Source organism: Dermacentor andersoni, chromosome 2 (genome assembly GCF_023375885.2).
Source record: "Dermacentor andersoni chromosome 2, qqDerAnde1_hic_scaffold, whole genome shotgun sequence".
Lineage (NCBI taxonomy): Eukaryota > Metazoa > Arthropoda > Arachnida > Ixodida > Ixodidae > Dermacentor > Dermacentor andersoni.
This window is the reverse complement of record NC_092815.1, coordinates 239,367,722-239,391,003: the sequence shown is the minus strand read 5'-3', so window position 1 is coordinate 239,391,003 and position 23,282 is coordinate 239,367,722.

The following is a 23,282-nucleotide window of genomic DNA, read 5'->3' as shown; positions in this document are numbered from 1 at the left end:
TGCTCTCACACTTTCGAGATTGGGGGAGGGGCATGTGCCCCCCCTGCCATCTCGGTACATACGCTTATGTTTGTCTTCTTGAACAGCATATCGGACAGAATTCATTGAACTTGGCTCTTGAACATATATATTGTGAGACAAGGTATAGGGCAGCCAATCTCTTCTTTATTCCCCCGAGTGAGAGCCCCACCACCAGGACACAAGACGGTGAAGATGAGTATTACAGATGAGAATATGAAGCATATGAATAATGCTCACTCTAATTTCCCCGCGCACGCAAGCGACCATCCCGGCCGCCACTTAACCAGGAGGGACACGCCGGACGAATCGTTTGAGACGCGAAACGTGAACGATCTCCAAACCGCGATAATGATTGTCCGATGAAACATCTACAGGAGTAACGCGATAGTTCACGGGAGATGCTTGTTCATTAATAATGTAGTGTCCAATGAAGCGGGATTCAACCTTCTCACACAAACCGGGTGTACGAATGGGCGTTCAAAGGAGCACTTCCTCTCCAGGACGAAAGGAGACGCCGCCACGAGAGATGCCGTAAGGTTGCTTGCGATCTAGCTGACTGACTTCTGTGTTGAAGCGAGCGCGTTGACGGCATTCCTCAAGTCTCTAGACGAACTGTTCGGATATACTGGCCGAGGTGTTATTTGGGGCATTGAAGAAAGCGGCGTCGATGGGGAATGTCGGTGAACGGCCGTAAACTAGATAGAAAGGTGAATACCCCGTAGTTGGTTGGATAGCGGTAAAAGGTAAAAGTTTGTCCCAGTTGTCGTGGTGCGGCCCGATATACATTGATATCATATCTGTTAGTGCGCTACGAAATCGCTCTGTTAAGCCATTTGTTTGAGGGTGATATGCGGATGTCGTCTTATGAACTGTACGACAAGCTCCGAGTACTTCTTTGATCATTGTTGACATGAAAGTCTTGCCGCGGTTGCTTAACGGTACACGAGGTGCACCATGACGCAGCCCAATGGCATCCAAAAAGAAGGTGGCAACGTCTGAGGCCGAACTTGAGAGTAAAGGAGTGGTCCATGCGTAACGTGTGAGCTGGTCAACAGCTGTCACGATCCATCGATGACCTGGCGGCGTTATGGGCAGAGGGCTGACTAGGGCCGACATCGGTGTGCAAACAAGGTGCGTTCTCATCGAAGTGACAGAGGACAGGGCCTATGATTAATGCTTGCTTGAGGGCTTGGAAAGAAAGTTCGCAGTCGTCTGTCCAAGGGAAAGCAGTGTCAGACGTGAGCAACTTGTGCAGCGGCGACGCCATGGCAGGAAAATGTCTGATGAAGCGGCGGAAGTAGGATGCCAGGCCCAAGAAACTTCCCAATTGTTTTTTTTTTAATTTTCAGGGCGAGGGAAGCGAAGCACGGCAGCAACCTTGTCGGGATCTAGTCGAACGCCATCTTTACTAATAAGTTGGCCCAGCACTTTGATGTTCTTTCTGGCAAAATGGCATTTCTTTCTGTTGAGTTGAAGTCCAGCGTTGGAAATGCATTGGAAATGACCAAGTGCAAAACTGTGTCGATCATGCGCTCAAATGTTGCAGGAGCATTACATAAACCGAAGGGCATGAAGTTGAACTCGTAAAATCCATCTGGTGTTGCAAATGCTGTCTTGTCCTTGTCCGCTCCGTGCATGGGGATTTGCCAGTACCCGGATCGAAGGTGACATATATATATATATATATATATATATATATATATATATATATATATATGTGTGTGTGAAAAAAATAAAATAAAACAAGGATTGACGAACGTAATGCAATACACTACTGACGTTCCGGCCGAAAGAGCAGCCTCCGGCCAGAAGGTCTGTTATCATTTAACAGCGAAGCTGTATATGGCTAGGGTTCCATGTATTTTGTTCTCCACGAACTAAAACTATCATCATCAATGACTCATACCCCCGTAAGCATTCAAGCTCCCATTAGCGAGCACAGAAATGCAATGGCTCATAGCCCCGTAAGGCAGAGGCTACAAGCACTTAGCAAAGTGAAGCGAACAGTACTTAAATTCTTTCTAATCACGCATACAACGTAGAGAACAGCATGTCGAAATCTATCATTATCAATGGCTCATACTCCGGTGAGCAGTGGCTCATACCCCCGTGAGCAATGGCTCATACCCCGTAGGCAAGCAAAAGATGCAATGACTCATAGTCCTGTAATGGTTACACCTCCCTATATCACACCACATGGGCGTGCCACAGCGTGAAGGCGGTCCCGCAAATACCCAACCCCACACCCGAGCAGTGGGGGGCCGTGCTGACTAGTTCGGACCCTCGTAACCAGCAGCAACTGGTGTGGCGGGCCCGGGAGACAACAAGAGCCGCAGGAGCCCTGGACTAAAGGCGCCTCCCGCACAAGCAGAAAGACACCTGCTTGTCCTTTCTTTTTTTTTTTAATGAATGTTTCTTCTCCTCCTTCTCCCATAAGGTTCATGGCGACTCACTTTGCGGGAATTAGCTACGATCACACTACCCCTGTTGTCGTTGTCGGCGATTTCAATGTGGATGTGTCAGTACCGAAAAGGGCGCGGTTTAAGCGTTCCGTGTTGCAGACATATCCCTTGCGATGCCACACCGATCTGACCCAACCGACCACCCAGCGGCACACGTGCGTCGATCTGACATTACCAAAGAATGTGGGTTCAGTTGTGAGTGAAGCAATGACCACCGATCAAGACAATAAATGAGTGTGCGTACCTTTGTTCAAAATTATGTGTCACCTCCGTGTCTTGCGTTAAACCGCTTCGCTGGTAAACCACCTTCACGAGTGGAAGGGCTCATGATTTTTTTAGGTAAGTAAGGGAAAATGAAATAAGTACCTAGTAAATGAAAGTTAAGATGTCTACTCTTTCAGATATTCAGATATGTGTGCTCAAATATCTAAAAATTGCAGTAAAAATTATATGAGCATAAGATGCAAAAAGAAAACAAGTTTAGCATTCAATTCTTTTTGTCTCGCGCACAAAGATGCAGAGGGCTTCGCAAACGTTCCTGTGGCTATAACCAACTACGGTAGCCCAAAAGAAAATGATTACGGGAAGAGTCAAACTGAAGCCATAGTGAAAAGAAGTGTTGTAGAAGCCAGCATGGTGAAAAGAAGTGTTGTAGAGATTCAGTCCCATTGCATAAGGGACACAGAGGTGATATAACCAGACCCGACTTGTGGAAGTAAAAGTTCAGTGCGGCGACTCGGCACCGTAGTCTCCAAGCTATGGGTTACTTCAAGTTTTCTATTGGAGCACCATTTCCTGTTCCAAGGAAAATTGAGATGCGGGAAATCAAACGTTGACAACGATGACTTGGCGAAGTTACTTGTAGACGCATATTTTCTGAATTTCGCCGCAGTAATGATAGCCGACGTTGGTAAAATGGAAATTACAGGATCATCGGGGGACGCTAATGCAAGTCACATCCGCACACTCATTTAAGGATAAGCCTTTGTGACCTAGCACGCACATTAAACGAATGAGACGCAAATGCCTTGGGATGGGAGAATAGACTGCTTCTAATGAATATGACAAGTTGGGTTTCCTTAGTGAAGAACAGACAGATAGACAATTGGTTAAAATTACGGCTGATGATAGAGACAATGGAATTTTGCCTAAATCTAAAGAATGCCTATAATGTAGCCAGAAAGATAGGCGTAAAGTCAGGTACTGGAAGGGAAAAAGACCGATTCAGATATGGTGGCACAATGCCCACAACTGCCTTCTCTTCAAGACGAAGGCATCAGTCGCTATCACGGTTTCTGTACCTGGGTGTGTAAGGTGGCCTTCGAAAATACCATTCAGATATTTATTGGGCATATGTTTAGCATTGTTTGGGAAATTATCACCAAATTCAGTTTTAGCGAATGGAGCAGAGAGTTTAGTAAGACCACATCGCACAGGTGAATATTTAGTGGTTTAAATAGCTTTTGTAAGAAAACAAATTGAGGGGAACGTGAGCGAGACGAGTGATAGTTAAAAAACTAGGCCAACTCAATAATGTAAACATAGTGTCCCGTCCTCTGTCGAGATGCTTACATATTTAGGAAATCTTGTACTGTTAGGATACGAGATCGCATAAGAAGGCTTGCTTCTCGATATATAATTCGCGACAAATTTAGTATGCCGGAGACATAAATGTAATGTCTCTCACTCTATAGAACCAAACGCCGTATTTTGTAAGCAGGTACACCACAAAAGGAAACCCCGCCAAACTCTAGTATAGGCCCCCCTCCCCCCGAACACATACAATAGATCATAATGAGGGCATGCCGGCGCAATCCTGGTCGACTGTTGCTAAGTCTCCGTAGCATTCCTACAGCGTTGGCTCTCTTTGAGGTAAATCGCTCTATATGCGGACTCCAATTAGGCTTTTCGGTGTATATGACACCCAAATATTTGAGTGAATTCCCCTGCGGGATACTCTGTTTTCGAGAAAGGATCGAAATTTACTCAGGAACGCAAAGTGCTCAACCTTGGGGGAGACCTTCTTGACTGCGGGTAGGTTGATGAAGACCTACCCGCAGTCATTGAGAGCAGTATGATTATCTGCTGTTTAAAAATGCAGAAACCCATGCGACAAAATAATTTATTAGACCTGCATTCTGAAGCGCGTTTATTAGGCTTCCATTTTCAACACTGGCTACTATCCATATCCATACCGAACACTTATCCAAGGCGAGTAACGTAGCATATCTTTTCCGACATCGAGCTAGCTGAATTTTACTTTCTAGGTCGATATGCGTACACCAAATGGAGCACCGACGTCTGAATCCATTTTAGCATGAGCTCAGAATCATGTTCTCTATTAGCCAATTATCTATGTGGTCGCGTAACATCATTAGCATGAGTTTTACTAGATAATATGCAAGAGGAATTGGCCTAGGGTTATCTAAGGCGTAACCAGCACCTTCTTTTCTTAATAGTCGAAATATTTTTACAGGTTGCCATTCCGGAGGAACCTATAATTTTTTACTATAGAATGGTTTACTACATTTGTCAGCTCCGAAACTGTAACTTCTTCAAAGCCTTCATGAGTAAGTGGCGCAGCGCGATAGCAAAAAAAAAAAAAAAACTAAGCGATTTTTTTACCTTTAGCAATAGTTTCCCATAATTTAGCCAATTTGCAGGATGTTGGCACCACTGAGTCGACGTTTATTTGTGCGGTAATGATCTTTTTATTTCTCAGAAGTCGAAAGAGCTCTATTCTGTTGCTTTTGAAGGAAAGTCGAAGTGCTAGTAATTACAATCAAAGCTGTCTTTCGCATTTGCAACTGTTCTTTTAAAGGTTATTACCGCGAACTTATGGTCTGTCTATTACTACGGCACTAGTTATGTAGTTTTTACAACGCCGCTTTTGTTATTCTGTTATCGCGTGAGCACTCCGTGTTCCACCAAAGATTACAAGACCCACTCTAAGTGGTGTGCAGAGTGAATTGAGAGTTCTTGACGGAGTCTTTTAAAACAGAAAATAGATTTATGGCCTTTTCTTTTTCATTGAGCATTTCTTAATTTTGCTCAATCATCTCTAAAATTTCTCATTCCCGTGCTCTCGCGGAGCAGTTAGCATAGTAGCTGAGAGAGAACCACTGCATAGGCAACATTGTTTTTCCTATGATGAAAATTCTTTTCATTCATGCTTTTTTCGACATTTTCGAGAGCGAGAAACTGATCGACATCTCTTGATATGCCCATAGCGTTAACACTTAAAGGGGCCCGGAGCCACCCCTCGGGCTTGGTGAAATAATATAGTCCGCTGGTAGCATACGCTGTTGTGAACATCTCAGCCAAGTTCCGCTGTCGTACGCGGTACGTGAAGCTCGCAAGCGGAGCACGAAGTCATCTTTTTCTCAAACGCTCTCGTTTCAAAAACCAAATGCTCCTCGCTCTTTTCTGTGTGCTCTATTTCGTCATAAAGCACACTCCAATACGCGGGCGCTATTGGTCGCTGCGCTCGGCTACACCGCGGCCGCCGCGAGGTGCCGCCACGAGTCCAGTGGCTAAGCGCACTGCGGCTCGCTGACGACAGCCGCGTTTGGCTTACGTTTAACGCAGCATAGGCACCAAATCGGAAATTTTAACTGCGCGCCACGGTGACGTCTCCGCCGTAGCCTTCGCAGTGCCAGGCATTGGAGGAGGAAGGGGAGCACAGCTGAGGCTGTGTTTCATTACCGATAACTCCGCTTCTACTGAACACATTGAAGTACTTTTTGCGGCAACGTGGTTCTGAAATAGCCTATCTTCACTTCAAATGTCTTTCGCCACTTCGATAAAAAGTGGTTCAGGGCCCCTTTAATACACTTGAGGGGGCGACGAGATAGCGATTCAAAGCGGTAAATGAGTGGCGGCGCTTATTGTTCGAGTTAGTCTAGGAAAAGTAACAATGACTGACTCTGTGGAGATCTTCTTGGTCTCAGTTAAAACAGAGCAACGAAATACAAACATGGCTCTGGCCGCAGAAAACATTGCGAAAATGCCTGAAGGGGTCAGGCTCGAGTCGATCCCGCCAACTAGTCCATTAGTACAACCTAAGTATTAAAGGAATACTTCGTGGGATCGACTTGTCGTTTGGCTCCATAAATTCTTCCTTCAGAGAAGGATTGAAAAGCGGCCGAGTTGGAACCTGTTCATTCCCGGGCAGCGCACACACACAAGAAAAACGCGAGAAATAAGACAGGACAAGCGCTGGTCCTGTCTTCTTTCTGCGCTCGTATCACCCACTTCCTTTCGTCCTTCGCCCGGGTAGCGCGGCCCACCCCGAGGAATATCTTCTTTCTCGTGTTTCGTTTGTGTGTGCACTGCCCGAGAATGGTATTCCTCTTTCACGTTGTCTGGGCTGTTAATGCTGACCTCGCTTCCTTCTTGAAAGGGCGTGCATGCTTCGCTTGACCTGGACGTGTCCAGTAGGGACTGTGCTCGTCCTCGCCTTGCGCACCAAGACTCGCGTCCACGATAGTTACACTGTTGGGCAAAGGGCGGGCGTTGTGCGGCACCTTTTCTTTAAGCTCCAGTTTTCCTTTTTGTTTAAGTCGCTTGCGTTCCTGTTCCGTGTCCAAGTGCGCAGGAGCGAGAGGAACCGCGTCCAGGGGGGATGAGTCGAAAGTAAGAGCTCGCTCGCTCGATGCAGGATGGGCTTCACCATTGTCGATGCTGCCCAAGTGACCCGGCCGGGACGCACTGAAACCGGGTCCCCGTTACCATGCCGTGATCCTGGTGAAGGGATGTGTATCTGATGTCATTCTTTAAGGAGGAAAAGAAGCGCAACTTCATACTGGACGTAAGACGAAGAAGTTGACAGGACGACCGCTCGTCCCGTCCACTTCTTTGTCTTATGTCACGTCTCAAGTCGCGGTTCGTTTCCTCTTTAAACATGTCGGACCAACTGGCCGGAAGCTCCCCCCTCTTGAACCTGATGTCAGTAGCCCGCAAGCTGGCTTTCGGTATCGCCGTCGGGGCCTTTATATCGTCCAACGAGTCGGGGAATATCCTTAATTCTTTGTGCGTCGTGTCTTCCGGACTCTTTCTCACCTCCTAATTCGAGTACGTTGATGGTCGCTTCTTTCTGGCCAAGGTTACCCGCGAGAATGATAGCATGATGACGACTGTATAACACCGACGGAGTGACGGCGATGGGATCACGAAGAATGAATAAAGTCATGTAATGACAAAGAAGGTATGACGGCGACAATGAAATGACGATGGTATAATGACTGCAACGTAACAGTGACAACATGATGACAATGGGAAGACGACGAGTGCATGACAGCGATGGCCTGACGACGGACGACAACCGTATGACGAAGCTGGAATGACAAAGGTGCCCCGACCAGTGTTGTGGAATGGCCGCCCCCCATTCCATTCCAATTTCAATCCAGGGAATTTGAACTTGTCGTCATTCCATTCCTTTCAATTCCTCATCAGCCAATTCAACATCAGTCTGCTTGGCCTTGCTTCAGAGTTTGCCTTTACGACTGGGCTGGCGCTGTCCTCCCCTAACAAAAGAGGCCCCCTCTCCAGCACAGCAGAACGCATCTGCTCGGATGTTGTAGCTAAATAGCAAGAAGACTTAAATCGTAGGTGTAGGAGGGCACCCATCGCACTGATTACGAGCCGCTTCTCCAGGGTACTTTGTAGGCCTTTAGTCGCCTCCTTGGAAAAGAAGTGAAGTGTGCCGTTTGTTTAATATTTCCGCAAGGGAAACTTCGATATTTTGCAACGCGGGAAGCAAAAGCCCGGCTGTCTCGTGCTTTTTCTGTAGAACTCGATGGCTTCCTCTACAGGACAGAGAAGCTCAATAAGTCTGTCGCCAGCATCAGTTCATATTTAGACACTTTAGCTTTAGACATATTTAGACAATTCAGTCTACGGCATTGTATACGGCTCGATTAACTGTCCCTCTGACCAAGCGGCACTCCAAAATGATCTTGCACATATCAGTGATTGGTGTGCTACGTAGCTCCTCTCCCTAAACGTGTCGAAGTGCAAAGTAGTTTCCTTTTCTCGAAAAACTGTGTACTCTCACTTTTCTTATCATTTGGATTCTAACATAGTTGACCACACCACAGAATATAAGTGCTTAGGAGTGCTCCTTACACACAATCTTTCAGGGACTAAACACATCACCTCCATTTCAGTTAGCGCCTCCAGATCATTAGAATTTCTACGCCGCAACTTAAGAAGTGCGCCTTCCCCACTACGAAAACTAGCTTACGTAACTATTGTACGGCCACAAATTGAATACGCCTCTTGTATATGGTCTCCTCATCAAAATTACCTCATCGAACTCCTGGAGAGCTTCCAGAATAGAGCGAGCCGTTTCATTCAAAAACATTATAGTAACCAGTCAAGTGTAACTCAAATAAAAATCGATGTTTCATTGAAACCACTAACTACTCGCCGTGATATTGCCCTTCTATTATTACTTCATACACTGTAAATGGAAATGAGCCGAAAAAGGCATTTTAAGGGATGTGACCTCCCTTGAGACTACGTGCCTGAAAACCGTGCTCCCTTAGAGTGGTGTAGAAATGCTCAGCGTCCTCCATTTCTCTCCCTCGCAAAATGCGGATGAAAGAAGGAGACAGAACCTCAATTCTACATCCTTTTTAAGAGGGAGTTTAGAAGATACAGGCCTCCCTTTAGCGTAAACGGAGTTCTGTTTCTTATTTTATGCGTTATTTTCTTTTCTTTTACACATCTGTGAGAAGGAAACGAGAAAGGAGAGATATATTGTCCAAGTGGTTCTGTTTGTTTTTTTTTTTTTTCTTTCTGCAAATTTATACATTTCCGGAGTGCAAGCCAACTTATTTAGGGCGATATAATAGACGCTTTGTTCGTCTGGTCGACCACAATGTCCTGTCGCGCTGCCAGAACCCCCGGTCGGCATCTGACGAGCTGTCTTCGGAAGCGAGACCATGCAAAACTTCGACGGCTTAGGCCGCAGAATGTCCTCGCTTCTGTTCGTCTTCCCATCAACTAAAAGTGAAACTGAAGGCAAAGCCCGCAAAGCGCCACTGTCGTCGGCGCCGGTGACGGCACCTGTTTTGCTCATCGTAGTTCTGCGTGTGTGTCTATATGCGTGCTTACGAGGTAATTTTGGCGGCCGTCGGAGAGTGTTTCGTGTAGTGTGGAACCTCACAAGAAAGCTACCTGCCCCACTGCGCAGCACGGCGGTGATCGGCCACCGCGTAGTCATCGCTTTGACGTGATCTGTGTACTACAATACACTTTTGTGGTTCGCGCGGCCGTGCTCGGGTATTCCCTCCTGCGCCACGATATGACAGCGGCTAGTGAAACCTCACCCACAGTCCTCACAAAATCGGACCGCGTACGGTGTCGACTGCTTTGGAAACGGCGCGTTTCGGATTACCGCTTGCCCAGTTGCCTCATGTTTGACGCGGCCTTTTCAAGCTGCGGTGGTGAGTACGGCGCGGAAGCATTGCGCTATGCGCATAATGCTCACACCTTTTATGTCGCGGTGTTGAGACTTACCGGTCCTCTCAATAAAACTCAAGAAGCCAGTGCCGCACAAAAAAGAGACGTTTCAACTTCTTTCTTTCTCTTTTTCAATTTAATTGTCGTGTTTTACGTGTCAGAACCATGATCTGTTCCTGTGACCTCGTGCTTAATACTAAGCACAACTCCAAGGACGCTTATAGCAACCACGGCGGGTCAAAGAGTATTGGAGTTTCGTCATCAGGTGTGTTTGATAACCACTTCGCCTTAAGTGTCGATATAGGTTGTGACAGCCCACGTGAAAAACAGAACAGGAAATTTTAGTCTGTCGTTCTGTTGTCCGTAGTGTGACGTCCTGTAGTTCTTGATCAATATTCAATTAAAAACTGACAGAGACCTCTTTAAGGCTATGTAAATTTGTTTGTAGAAAAAAAGAAAAATAAAATAAAAAAAAAATCTCCTTGCAGGGGATTCGAACTCCGGACCGAGGCTTCCCGAGCCCAGCATCTTACCACTACGCCACGCCGAATATGCGTCTTGGTGCATATTTTAGCTATACAAACACTTTGCGTTTATGTTTATATTTGCATTTTAAGAGTCAACATGCGCTTTTATTCCACCGCGTCAGCTGCCACATCTCTAGAAAAGTAAAAGTGTTCTTACCATCGACAGGTACATTGTGTAGTGCTAGAACATCGATTTTGCTGTAGGATATCCATATTAAATAAGAAATACAGAAATAGACAACGGTGACCGGGGACACTGTTAGGTTGTTACTGCTAATTTCGACAGTTGTCTCTCGCTCTGCACTTTTGAGCGCGCATATAATTCTGTGTTCAATGCAAGATAGCTACATAAACATTCGTGGATGATTGTTCATTCTGACAGCATACTGGCATCTCTCGGCAGCGCTGTACCAGAATAATGAGACCCGAGCGAGACAGCTTTTCACGCAACTTTGTGGAACAACCCAAAACTTCTTTTTCGCTTTGTAAAAGCTTATGCAATATTTCTGGGAAGTTAACTGTGTCAGTGTAACGGCACATGCAAGTCCACAGGCCTGTGTGCCACATCTTACCAAGTAACACAAAACGGATACGCAGCCATTCCCGCAGATATGATTTTCATCAGCGGCCGATTTTGAGGAGGCCGGTAGGGCATTTATGGTGCTTCGTCGTCACGGCGCAATTATAACAATTGGCCACGTCGACTTTAATACCGGTGTCCGTGCTATCAGCATTGCCGGCTTCAGAGAAGCACGATTGAATACCGCGCAAGAGAAAAGTACAGGGTACACCACCGATGCGAAATTGACATACAATTTTAAAGCGTCGCGACTGAAAGCGCTTCTGTCGCGGCGTCAGAAATTATGTCGCTGCGACAGAAAGTGGCACATTTCTAACGCCACGACCGAAAATGTGTAGTCCCGACAGAGAGTTCCTGTTGCGACGTCAGAATCGCTGTTGCGATAGAAAGTTGTTGCGACTTCAGAACTCTTGGTCTTCACGACAGGATGATTCTACTGGGACATCAGAATTAATGTCAGAAATGTCTGTCGCAACTACAGAAACATCAGGAACTTCTGTCGTACAACAGAAATTTCCGTAGTTGCGACAGGAATTCCTGTTGTCTTTTTCAACTGGGAGCGATTTGCGTCACAGCAACATTATTTTTAAGGCGGCAAATTACTGTTATGCAGCATGAACAATGCGAACAGCCAGCCTGTTTCTGTGTTAAATGGAGGCACGCAGTGTGTGCACACAATTATGTTCATTTTGACAGTTTTGTGAAATAAGCTTCAAACTGCATGCATTTTCACTGGGAAATCTGTACCAGCACTTCCTTGTATCAAGTTGTCTATGCACAAAGGTTTGTGCATTAGAAATCACAGTTTCAGGCAGTTACAGCCTACAATTTCTTTTTTTTGTATACAGACACTAACTACATGTGTTTTCATAGTCATATGTATTGCAAGTTTGACCAGTGCTGAAAAGGACAAATGGAATAAATTCAAATAGGCCTGCGAATTTGTTTGCTTGGTCAGGCTTTTATGTATTTTAGTAACGTGTTCATGTGCAGATGTCGTGTGAATGCATACTTGGACTTTAGTTACGTTTCACTGCATCAAAAGAAACCACCCAGCCAATCTCAATTTCCTTCCTTGTTTCTTGCCCTTGGTGTCCACATACCTGAATGTATTCTGAGTTTTTGTACCAAGACAACAGCAGGGCATCACACATGCTAGAAACATTAAGACAAAGAACAAGGAATGTGGCACAAATGATCCACAGAGTCACAAAACAAAAAAGAGGCTTCAAAGAAGCGGAGGCAGTCAGACTTGTGCGAGCATTAATTATTAGCAGGGTGGCCTATAGCCTCCCCTCTCAAAAACTAAATAAGGCTGAAATGTCTAAAGTGAGCTCCATCATCAGGGCAGCTAGGGCTCCCAAAAACACATGTGCCAAAAAGCTGGAGGCTCTTGGTATTCACAACACATATGAAGAACATGACACGGCATGTGGTCATGCCTCAGAGAGAACATCTGAATTCTACAAAACAAGGAAAGGCTCTGTTACAAAAGGCAGGATATCCCCTGATAGCGCAGTATGGCTGAGAAAAAACAATTTTGCTACCCAGACAAACAAGAGAGGAAATTCTAGTTTCACGAATCCCAAAGAATATGAGCACGGAACACCACCAAAGCAGAAGAAAAGTGCAATCAAAGGCTTTACAAAAGAAATGTCAAAGAAATCCAGACGTATACTACACAGATGCATGTAGAGTGGCAACAGACAAATTCAAAATAGTGGCCTTCAATTGGTCCACAGGAATAACAACTTCCATTCGGAACCCTTTAACCTGCACCGTGGCGGCAGCAGCCATAGCGCTGGCCTTTCGAGATGCAGAAGCAAAAGAAACAATCTGCATTGGCCATGATGGACTCTAAGGCAGCATGCTGTTCGTGCATGACGGGTACCGTCCCATACAAAATTCACAGAATTGCACCGGGTGGTAATTTGGTGCCCGGCGCACTCTGGACTCGAGGGAAATGAGAGGGTGGACCGAACTGCTCGAGCAATAAGCATCCGAGCACTAGTCAGTCCTTTCAAGGAACTCCCATTGACCCACACACCTTCGAAAACCAGGAAAAAGAGAGACAAAAATACAGCCGCCCGAACTCCAACCTTATGGAGGAACAGGCCAGGGATTCGCGCTGTGTACAGACTAACACATATCTACACCTACAAATACTCACTAAGGTACACCCTGCATTCTATGAAAGTATGTGTTCTTGGTGCGAGGAGCTGCCAACTCTTGCCCACGTAACATGAACGTATAAACTACAGCCTCCAAATTCCAATTCGCCCCTTACGGCGTAAGTGCCAAGTAACGGGCACTGGGATGTTTGGCTTGCTAGTGAAGATGTAGAGAGCCAGAGAGCTCTTCTCGATCAAGCCCAGCAAACCACAGAGATCAGTGGAGCCCTGGACTGAGGGACGCACCGACTGCCCAAACCACTAAGAGAAATAAACTTTATACTACTATTACTTGCCCTTAGTGCTATCAGCCATCAAGTTTACCTACAACTACAAATGAGCCACATGTCACTTGATTCACTCAGTTTCCATTTCACTCTTTGTAGGAGGGCATGCATGACTGATTGCGTATGTGCAGCATTTTGTTGCCACAGAGGGGCATGTAATATGGAAATCGACATAAACATTAATACACTCTGTAGTAACTTGTTCTGAATTGAACTTTTAAAAATAAAGAGCAATTTCAATAAATGACAACATGTGTTTGTTTTTTTAACTGGGTGAGTAGTGTGCTTCCGTCTGGGATTTTTTTTATTCCACGTGGTAGAGGTGTGTGGCTGTCACTGTACTGCTTTCAAGCTTCTGCATCAAGTGTGCTTGTGGCACCTGGGACTAATTCTCAAAGCAAAGATGCTTCAGGTAATTGTGAATTCTCGTCAAACATGACACGCATATTGCTGTATTTGTCTTGGAAAATTTATTCAGAAAAGCAGCTTTTATAGCTTCAGTAAATTATTCATTGTGGCCAATTCAGCTGACCCTTTCCGAGATTGACTATTAATTTTACAGCAGTGGCTTTCTATCATTCAAGTATTCAGTGTGTATACTGCTTCTTTTCAGATATGTTAACATCGTACAAGTCTGCATTCCTAAGAACATAAACAGCCAGAGGCCACATTGCAAAGAAAGGGATCTGAGTATCAAGAAAAGAAATCAGTAATAAAGGTAGCAAGAAGTACTCACAAGCAAATGTTTGTTGTCAGAGGGATGCAAGAATAATACAGCCCATCCAGGGGGTGCGCGAAAGCCAGATAATGGCCACAAAAAACAAAGCCTACTTATATGTCACAGCCATTTTAATCAAAAATGACATTTAACTCCAGGGTATGCATATTGAAGCCTTGCTAATTATGTAAATTTACTAGCACTACCGTCCAGTACTGCTGTGCTCCTGAATGGTGGCTTACATTTTCAGGCAGCAATAGGTGCAGCGACATCCATCATTCGTGCATCACTCATTTTGGACAATACACACCTTGCTGCAAGGAAAAGTAGCCACAATATAGCTTTCTAACAATTATTGGCAATTAGTTTGAGAAAGGCGTTTCCAACCACACCAGGCTAGACCGGCATTGCTTTGCAGCATGCTCTACACCGGGAACGTAACTCCTTGCCCCCGAACCCAACATGTCTGTTTACCTGGCATAGGACGATGTGCAGACAATGCTCACCCCCCCCCCCCCCCCCCAACACATGCACCAATATATTCCTGGCTACCGGCACTGGTCCTTGTTACAAGAAATAGAAGTACGGATCCTTGGTCTCGATGTTCGCCAATCCGGAACAAGATCAAATTGGCTAGGCAAAATAAAGAAGACACCAATGTCAACCTTCCACCTGATATGAAGGATTGCATCTAAATGTGGAGAAGATTGTACCGAAATAGCCAGTAATGCTGTTTGGTCTGTACTCCAGCCACATATTATTTATCAGGCTCAGTTTTACTGGCCCTCACTGAAGCAGAGGGACCAGATTGAGATCATTATTCAGAACGTGATGAGGGCAATAGCTGCTCTCCCTCTGTTCGCTGAAGAACATGCCCAGGTGAACACCACGGCAGCATTGCTAATTCAATGTGAATGAGCATTTGAATTAAAGAGGTTACATGTTGCAGTCACTTCTGATTGCTTGGGTGCAAGAACAGACTTAAGGCCATGGCACGGCTGTACACTGATGTTCCTTTGGACCAATGTATTTTGTACAGACGCTGCTATTACAAGAGATGGAAGCATAGTATCAGTCAGCCTTAAGTACTTCCCTCTTTATAAAAATAAGGAATCTACAATGGATGTCTGCAACTCTACTTAAGCTTCATACCATACATGACAAGAGTCTGCAGAACGGGGCTGGTACACGGTAAAGTCACACATTACACAAATGAGGCAGCCTCATTTTTATCAAACTTCACCCAAATACAGACACACCAATTCCTTGAGTGCCATTTAGCAGCTGAAGCAAGACAGTAAAGCCACATAGCTTTGTCAGAAGATACACAAGCTTCACAACTACTCACTTTTAATGCTTGCTTACACTAGGTACAGGGACACATCTCTGGCCTTTTCAATGCCATGGCAGATAACAAAGAACACAACAACATCAAGAACATGTATCTACCCGCACCTCTTGTGCCAGGCTCACTTACCGTCTTTCTACCCCGAAAAGTTTGCTCTGATGCGACACATGCTTTTACGCTCAAGTTTGACAGCCATTGCTGCATCAATTTTGCAAGCACTGTCAAGGACGCAGTATTCTTAACTGCATTTTATTATCAGGAAATACGTAATTTTAATAATGTGAGCACAGGCATCTTGACTCACTTATTATGAATGGAAAGAAATGTCACTGCTGCCTGAATGAAAAGAGTAATCTTCTGCAGTTGTAGAGAGTCAGTGTAGCTTCATGCAATACTGTTTCACAGCAAGTTTGTACAAAGTATCATTACAGGCAGGGAATTATAGGCCTAATTGTGCTTTTCACTTGCTCTGAATGTGACCTTAAACAAAGCATTATGTGTAAAAAGGGCAAATGTTCTTTGATATAAAGCATCTATCAGCGAGTAGCATTTTGCCTTTTGAGACTTTTTAGCATCCATGGGGGAGAGATTAAATTGCCAGTGTATCTCTATAAGTCATGCCTCTAAAGATGCACATGGCGTTTAGGAAGGTAAATTTTTTTGAACCAGGGAGGGACGTACAGAAATAACTTTAATGAGAAAAGGATCTGCAAGGTTTCCAGCCCAGGCTCAGGCCACCCGGGCATTATGTGCGGTGAGGCATAGCCTTTCCGCTGCAGCCCGGGCCCACTGGATAGCCCATAGTTGGTCGTGTAGTTCGGAGCTAGTCAGAGCGCTTAGCTATCGCTCCTCGAGAAGGTCCTGTTCTATCTTGTCCTCTAGATATATCGATCTGATCTGTGTGCACTTCCATGAGATCTGTGCATTGTCTGCGGCTTCGTGCTTGCAGAGCTTGCAGCTCGCGTCTGGGTATTGTGTTGAATTTACTCTGTCTAAATGTACTGGGTTTCGGAATGTTCTGGTTTGCAACCTCCTCCAATCTGTTTCTTGAAACCTGTCGAGTTGTTTGCGGGGTTGTGGGTATGTTTCTCCTCGTTTCGTATAGTGTGTCAGTATGTCGTGGTACGTGACCAGTCTGTCCCTGTTGTCTCATATCGCTACTTCGTTGTCGTTGCCTCCCCGCAGTCCTTCCCCTTTCCCCGGGGGTTGCGGGGTGTTGTGCCGTCACTGTCCGAGAGGCGGTGGGTTAGTTCTCGCGCGGCTTGGTCGGCCTTCTCATTGAGGTTGGGAGGGCCATTCATGGTTACTTCTCCCATATGTACTGGGATCCATTTGAGGTATTTGGGTCATGTCAGAGAAACACAAATGTATTGTTCCAAAATGGTACAGTGTTACTCCGCTGCTAAAAAGGTGATTTAGAAGAGCTCTCTAACTCCATTGACTAAATTTTCAGAGGTGATTGCAATGGGTGATTCCCCTGTTACTCTGGTATTGCTAGTCTGGTGCTTACTGTCAGTGATATACACAGCATGCCAGTCTTGGAGCTCAACTTTCAAGAGCCAATTAAGAGGCATGTCATGGGTGATTTAATAAGCTTATTAGGCTTCTTTTTAAACAAACAATTAATTTATTCTTTATTTTTGCTGTCATTTTGATGGCCTGTCTATGCTTTTTTGTTTTCAAAGGCCATATTATTTTCATAATTATGGCCTTCAATGTTTAATTGTAATATCCCTTATAATCCACAGTGATTACTCGTAAAAGAGAAATCAATATAGAACAAACAGTAGATCTGGGTAAATGTATGTGCATTGACTTGAACAGTCACCTGCAAAAGTTTAAAGTCAGGTTGCTCAATGGATTGAATAATCTCAGTTGGAAAGCAGCACTAAGTGTGTTCATATGCCCCTCACTCATCCAGTATACGTAAATGTAACCAAATGTAGTATATGTAACCAACACGCTCTCAGACTTTAGCGCAATAAGTTAATATGTTGTGTTATGCTGTTGAGTTGAGACTGTGAATGGAACGATTATTAAAATGAGCAAGCTAGAGACAACTATTGCAGTGTTTATAATTTGTGGTAATTGCACCATGATATTGCAAAAGAACATAAATAATGCTCCTCTTAATGTTTCTATCTATGCCTTTCGTTCATCTCTTAGTCTCTGTGAAATTAAGCAGCAGGGCATGGCACAAGCACTGCTGCTTATGTTTATAATGGAGTCATCAGTGGGTTTCAGACAGAGGCAACTCCTGTCCCTTATGCACATATGTTTTGGTATTTTCAAGACTGTTTGTTCCTGTCATACCAAAGCCAAGGCTCACTGGCCCCTCATGGTATTGAAGCTTGCTCACCAATTACTCAGAGTGGATGATACATTTTCTGGATTTTGTCAGGTGCCATCTGTCTTGCCCTAATCATGGTATGAAAGGTAGGTCCTGCTGGTCCAATGCAGCTATCTTAATAAAAAAAAATATTATAATTTGCATGTTTCTTCTCTTGGCCACCGAAGTGCATCATCCAAACCAAACACAAACACTTTTCTTCCTAGGCGCACTCTTGAAAACAAAGGCTTGCAGCCACATGCAGAAGAAAGTACAAATACAAATTATGCAAATTAATGCTCTGCAGTGTGCAGATTATGCAATGTGTACAGTAACTAAGGCTGCACCTCTAATGCATTAACTGTATTCAAGATTATGAAAGCTTTTTGCTAATTAAGCCATGTTCTAAAATTGGATTGCATACCCTAGCTGCATATGTGACTAAAAATGTGGTAGCTCAGTTGAAAAAGCTACAAGTGGCATTCCTGTGGGGTATGTTTGTTCACTTGAAAAGCAGATTTTACTCAGTTGGTCATATGACAAGAAATTTTGTTGTTGTGTTCTTAATACTTCATACCTACATTGCGTATTACACTACACCCTAAAGGTCCACACAGCCCACATATATCATCATTGAATTAATAAAATGTGAATACCATGTGCACATTTGTAATGTTCCTCTTCAGGCGAATATGTACGGTACTGTACCTATATGCCGCCCTCATCATTCGTCTACACGCTAATAGGAAGTTCGTTTACATAGTTGTGTGCGAGAAAAATACTAAACAGCACTTCATCGGCATGTCGTCGGCGAGCATATCTCATGAGAGCCTCTCAACTATACGTGCCAATTCGACCGAGTCATACGTACATACATACGGTGCGATTCGGCAAACATGAACCTATCTTCAGGGCCAGAATGTCAATGGATTCCTTTCTCGGGGTTATCGTTATTATTGTTACCTACCGTCCATATAAACGACCTAGCTATCGGTGATAGTGTACGCGCAGCACGGCAAGGAAAAGCCCTAGCGAGTACGGCATCTCGATCCGGCCTGCCTGCTCTATCATAACATAGCATAACCGTCGGAATAAAGTGATCGCAATCGCACCTATTGTGTAACACAATAAGAAAAAAAAGCTAATGCCAACAGAGCTGCGATACTGAAGCGATCGACGTTTCACGTACCGTCAACACGCTAACTGAATTGTTGACAAAACACGATTTTACTACTAGCGCTGGCCAGACAGAAAGCGTTGTCGGCCGCATATGCCAAACTCGGTCCAAGGATGCTCGGGGCGGCCAAGCAATTGCTGACTCGGGCCCGGGCCGGGCTTGGACCTAGGAGCGTCTGGCCGGGGAACATTCATTGGCGACAGACGGGAAGTCAGCGAGTCGTGGAAAGTTCTTGCGCGAGCGAAACGCAAGCGAAATTAAAATATGTTACAATGTCCACCGTCTACAATCGGGCAGCGCGAAGCATTGGGCCGCGCAACAGCTACGCAGTTAATCTGAACCCTCGGGCTAATCACAGGTCACATACCGAACCCCGCGTCGTAAGAATGGGCTATTTTCCCATGCCCTTCACCTGCGGGGTGCCCTCACGCAGCGAGCGTACTACCATCCAAAAGTCAATCTATTATTGCCCGGCCGGCACCGCGTACGGCGGACGTGAGGTGGCACACAACGACGGGAGCTTTGCCCAAGCCGGATTAGCAAACGTTAAGAAACTGCCGTATTGTAATAAGTCGTGGTTATCAGCGCGTGAAATGACAAGGAAGAGCTCAATCATAACCTACGCTTATCCATGCCGGCCTGGTCGCTGTGGACGCGGATATAACACATAGCGTTACAGAAAAGTGTTCACAAACCATTAACAGCCCTGCTCGTGTATTTAATAACGTTTTCTACTCATCGTACCTTTGCGCTAGCTGTTACCAAAACTAAGATAAATCCTAAGCAATTCGCCCACCTTGCTGTCTTGCTGACATAATATGACTGGTGAAAGTTATTCTAGTGCATGCACATTAATCACATGTGCATATATTGATTGTTTACTTCAGCATAAAAAAAAAGGATGCTCCATCTGTATAATTTCACATAATTACATTTTCCTTCCTTTCTTTCCTTTTTTTTACTGTTGCAGTGGGTTGAGTACAATATGTACAAATAAAATATGTCACTTTCGCACTACTCCATCACTTAGGAACAGCAGATCAGCAATCAGGATGACAGATATATTTATTTTCTTATTAATCTTTTAAAATTTGTTGTCAGTATGAGACAGCTCACACTGAGCTTGCTTGGTTTTTAACAAGCTCTTGGTCAACAACGACACATATGTTTGGGACTCGGAAATAAACTGTGCAGTGCGTCTGTCTCAGCATGCTTTGGAATGACAAGCCAAACCTTCATCTTATGCAAGTGTGGAAACTGACAGCTTATGCAACCACACACCCATAACACGTCTACAAACCTGTCATTCTTATGCACTAGAGGTTGAAGTGTGATGTCAAAATATATGTCACTTTCATCACTCATTGATTCATGCGTGACATCTCTTCTTGTACTAATCAAGACGTGGCTAAACGATACCATCTCCTATAAAATTTTTCTTTTCACATCTGCATGCAACACTTTTTGTTGTGAATGATGCAACTGCATAGAAGGTGGCATGCTCATAGCTTTAAAAAAAATAAATTCTTGCAGTTCCAACTGGCATTCGTTCATTCCTAGAGTACATTTTCATTTCACTTCAATGCTCAAGCAGAATGTTCTCATAAGTGCATACTACTGCCCTCCGGATGTAAATTGTGCATTTTCAAGCGAGTTTCAAAACATTCTAAACGAAGTGCATATGCTATTTTGGCATTCTACTGTGATCATTTATGGCAATTTTAATTTCTCCATTATTAACTGGACAACAGAATCTGTCACAGCTGCTCACGCTCAATGGCATATTTTCCTTCATTCCTGTCTACACTTCATGTTACCTCAACTCATTACTCTCCCAACCTGTGCATCATGTACACTGGCCAATATTCTAGATCTCATCAGAAGTAGAAAAAAATTAACATTCAAATATGCAAAGCCATCAAAACTGCCCTGGGCCTACCATCTACGGCTTTGACTACGAGACTTCTCAAGACGGGCATACACAACACCTGGCAAGAATTAGCCGAAGCTCATAAAGCCAGTCAGTTAGAATGACTTAAGCTCATGCCCACCGGGAGATCAGTGCTGCAACGGCTGAGCTACAGTGAAACCTTTATAGGCCACCACGGACCGAAAAGAAAGAATTCCTCCAAACATCTGCAAATCCCTGTGCATAGCAGCAATTGTACCACAAGGAAAGAAGACAAGCCCAAGTGGATGCCCTACGGCAAAGACACAGGCAAGGTCCAGATGCCAGATACACCGACACAGTCAAATACCCGCAAAGAAATGCTTACGCCCTGAACGTCACAGATTCTAAGGGCAGAGAGCTAGCGTCTGCCACAGTCCGTGCACAAAACTCTGAGACTGCAGAAGAGACGGCGATCGCCCTAGCAACTACCACGTGCAGACGCAGCTGTAGTTTTTTCCGATTCTGAAGCAGCTGTCAGGAACTATGCTAAGGGTCTAGTGTCGACAGAAGCACTAAAGATATTGAAGCACGACAGCGCTCCGATCCGCTACACCTGCGTGACCTGGGTTCCTGGGCATGACGGGCTGGAGGGGAACGAATCAGCACACGCCGTGGCCCGAGGCCACACCTGCCGGGCCAACCTTTCCTACTCTCAAGATGCCGGTCTGCGTCAGCAGGGGCAGAGACCGTACCCATCACCTACTCAGCGATCCTTCAATATCACAGGCTGGAACGCAGGGTGCACCCACCACCTCACCCAAAGCTCACCGAAGAAGAAAGTACCACACTCAGAAGACTACAGAGCAACACTTACACCCACGAAATACTCATGCACAGACTATACCAAATGCTACAAGGAAATACTCATGTACAGACTATGCCCAATGCTACAAGGATACCACTGCCCAATGTGCGGCTTACCATACACCTTGGCGCACCTGATCCTCGAGTGTCCATGGCATCTAGATACAGACGCATCGCCTTCACCGAAAGAATATAACGCCAGACAAGAAAGCGAAGACCTCATTGAAACGTGAGAGGCCAAGCTCGTCTCCGAGGGCCTGGAGCAACAATGACACCTCGTTGCCAGGGCCAAGGAGGCAGCGAAGGCCAGAGGGTTCCTGGAATGAGGAGAGTAGAACCTAGAGTAGAACTGGGGCTTAACCCGGGATACTGTTTCAAAAATAAATGTTTATTCCTCCTCCTCCTCCTCATCTCGACCAGCGATCTTCTAATCTGTTCCGGTATTACTCACCTGGACGGGCTGTCTGATCATGCAGTTATAGTAGGTCTGCTTAGCTTCTCTTTAACAAAAAAGAAAACACTACTAAACACATTAGGTGCTACAATAGGGCCAACATTACTCGGCATAATCGTTAATTAGCCACCTTTGCAGACACAGTCGAGCTATTGAAGAGAACTAGGTTATGTTTAGAGCCACCTTTGCAAATCTTATCAAAATGTTCGTCCTTTTTCTCAGCATTAGATGCAACAAAACATTCAATAAACGCCTGCAGCACCTCATAAATAAAATGAAGCGCTCTATAGAATGGCAAATAAAAAAAAATCCAAGACATGGCAAAGATACATGTTATGTGACAAAGAATGCCAGATGCTACTGAAATCCACACGTCAACAGGTTTACAGCTATGATTTATTATGAATAACAGTGATTATGGCACGTAATAAACCCCTATTCACAGCCTGACATAATCCTAAATCTGGTGGTGATGTAGTTCCTGAGTTATAGTGTGTGCAGTTACTAAATGACATGTTTTGTTGAGTGTCCAAATGTGAAGACATCACTGCATGCCCTGACTTCCCCATGCAATCTGACGTGTCTGAAATTGTTATTAGTGGGTCGGGCATTTTTACCTTACTAAACAGATTAAAAACTTCATCTACAACAGGTCACAGCAAATTTAATAACAAGCTACTCAAGAATGTGTCCCAGCTAGTGTCGCAACATACCCCCTGGGTTCATTCTTAAGACTGGTGAGTGGCTAAAGTCATCCCATTCTACAAATCCAGCGAGTGTTTATCACCCCTTAACTACCAATGAATATCATTAACCAGTACAATTCGCAAACTTATGGAACACATTATTAATTCACAAGTCATCGACTATTTCGAAGATCCCAGTTTAACATTCAACTACCAGCACAGGTTTTCATTTACATTACGACTTAGCATGAAACCACCACATTTACTCCATTTTGCAGCAGCTCACCACTCTCTTGGCAT